Below are 2,383 nucleotides of genomic sequence, written 5' to 3' on the forward strand. Positions count from 1 at the left end.
TATCATGACTTTTGAGGCTCAGTATCTTGATGTTGGCTCGGTGTTGCCACATCACTTGACAGTAAACTCCATGTTGATTTTGCGTTGAAGTTTTTCATCCTCAAAGTGAAAAGGGTTCGATGTCACGACATCAATACCATTAGTGTCTTGGCACCCAGTGTAAATGATGTTTTCTTTGAGGTTAGGTTATTTTCATCTTCCTACAACAATTCAAAGACCTCATTAGGTACCCCATGGCACTGTGTTGCCACTTTGGGGCTCAAAAGGGGTAGAACTCAGCCAAAAACATTTATTGATGGTGAAAGCTGAAATTCAACAAAAGTATAGAAAAAAAAAGTTAATTTGCTTGAGAATAAGCTCTTTAAACGTATTGAAGAGCCTAATTTGACTTATTAAATTACAAAAGATGACCTTCTTTTCCAGCCATAATCTCACCAAGTCTACTAGGCCATTATAATACATAGCAAAATTGTATTTTGATATTTAAATAATAATTTGCGAAAAAGGCCTTACATTAAAGACTATTAATTTTGTTTCTGGATTTTGGTACAAACCAATCAAGTACTAATATTTCATTTTAATGTCTCTAGCATATCGTTTGCATACTCTTTTATGATTTTGGTGTACTAGATTTGTTATATAAGCCTTCCTCTTTTTTTCCCTATATTCTTACCAAAGATGGTATAAAAATACTAATCTAGAGAACGAATCTTAATTGTGATGCAAGGTGTCATTTTTATTAGATTTTTGAGAAAATTGAGCAGGTTATACATAGTGCTTCACAAACACTCCATCATCAAATTCTTCTTCTTACATAAAAACAATTATTTTACATTTATCTTTCATATACACTAATAATTTTTAAACTTATTTTTTAGTTGATGATAGGCTTTATTTTCCTTTCTGATCCTCTCGGCTGACAAGAAGGAGAGGACAATGCCGAAAGAGAAGCCGAAGAACCTGCATCCAAATAATGTATTTTAGAAAATACATTTCAAAATATAACTAAATTTGGGATTCTTTTTTAATTTGGTTCGTGAAATTAAAAAGTTCCATACAATTAGATATAATAAATAAATAAATCTACCGCAACTATTCTTAGTAGCCTTATTTCTGATGACAGGGTGAAAAAAGCCAGCACCATTAGATTTAATGCATTGAAATTCACATTTGACATGACAGAAAAATCCCGAACCACAGGACTTGGTGCAATCACTCATACAATCGAATGGTGTACCCATTACCCCTGGCACCATGTAGCTCATTACCATTATTGCACACCATATTATCATCATCGTCTTCATCCCTGCACTTGCCATATCTTCCTATATCTTCCTTTATTAATAACCTTTCTTTTTTCTTTTTTGTCTTATTCTTAAAGCTATTGGATGCGTTGTCCCTATTATGAAAAATTTTCAAGTTTATTAATTAAAAAGGAAAATTTAAAGGCATGGTTTTGTTGATCTTTCTATTGTCATTTAGATTGTCTTTTAAAATTTGGTGAAGTTGTATAAATTTAACATGGCGGTTCTTATTTTGTACCCATATTTTGCCATTTTTAAGATCAACATAACAAACTTTGTTGAGAAAGAAGTAAGCAAAATTTGTACTAAAAGTTTAAAAAAATTAAAAACATGGTTTCAATGTTGCTCTGTTTATCTTTGACCATCTACAAAAGATCAAAATTTGTTGTAAGTGTCAAATACGAATATGATTTGCTCTAAGAAACTATAGTAAATGTTATAATTAGAATATTATTTGCTATAAGAAGCTATTTAAATCAAATTAGTTAATACCACAAAGTTATATTTCTCAAACATAGATGTGAATGTCAAAATATGATTATGCATAACATTAGTAATTTGATACGCTTTTTGGCTGAACTGTAACACCCCGAATTTGGGCCTAGAAGTATTGGGCCTTGAGTGTGGGTCCGTAAGGAGGTTTTATATAGGTATTTAATTGTGTAATGAAATGACACAATTAAATGTCCGCTTTAATGGTTAATGGCCCGAGAAGTGTTAGAGAAATCTTGGGTTCAAACTTGGGCTTTAGCAAAATTTTGGTATTAAGTGAAAAAACACGGATGCTTGGATGAGGGTTTTTAAATTATTGTGGTAAATAAATGACACAATGAAGCTTGTAGTCTAGTGGTTGTGGCGTCATTAAGGTTGTATGGGAGCCTGGGTTCAAGCCTTGGCTCATGCAATTTATTTTGGGTTTTTTAAAGGGAACCTGGACTTTGGCCTTTAGACCTTATAATTAATTGGGGATAAAATATGACACCAAAAGCCTTGTGGCTTAGTGGCAAGTAGCTTGTGGAGCATTTAAGGGGAGGCATGTGTTGAATCCCATGGCAAGCAAGGAGCATTTATTTTGCTAA

General features: G+C 32.6%; 1 long non-coding RNA gene across 1 annotated transcript; it reads right to left on the reverse strand.

Annotated features, from left to right (window-relative positions):
- Positions 1-715: 715 nt before the first annotated feature.
- On the reverse strand, positions 716-1,479 carry LOC128284334 (uncharacterized). The gene is made up of 2 exons (XR_008274741.1): positions 1,088-1,479; positions 716-960 (listed from the first exon to the last, which is right to left on the reverse strand). It is a non-coding gene; the product is annotated as an uncharacterized LOC128284334 (long non-coding RNA).
- Positions 1,480-2,383: the final 904 nt, after the last annotated feature.

Source organism: Gossypium arboreum, chromosome 11, assembly GCF_025698485.1.
Source record: "Gossypium arboreum isolate Shixiya-1 chromosome 11, ASM2569848v2, whole genome shotgun sequence".
NCBI classification, from domain to species: Eukaryota; Viridiplantae; Streptophyta; class Magnoliopsida; order Malvales; family Malvaceae; genus Gossypium; species Gossypium arboreum.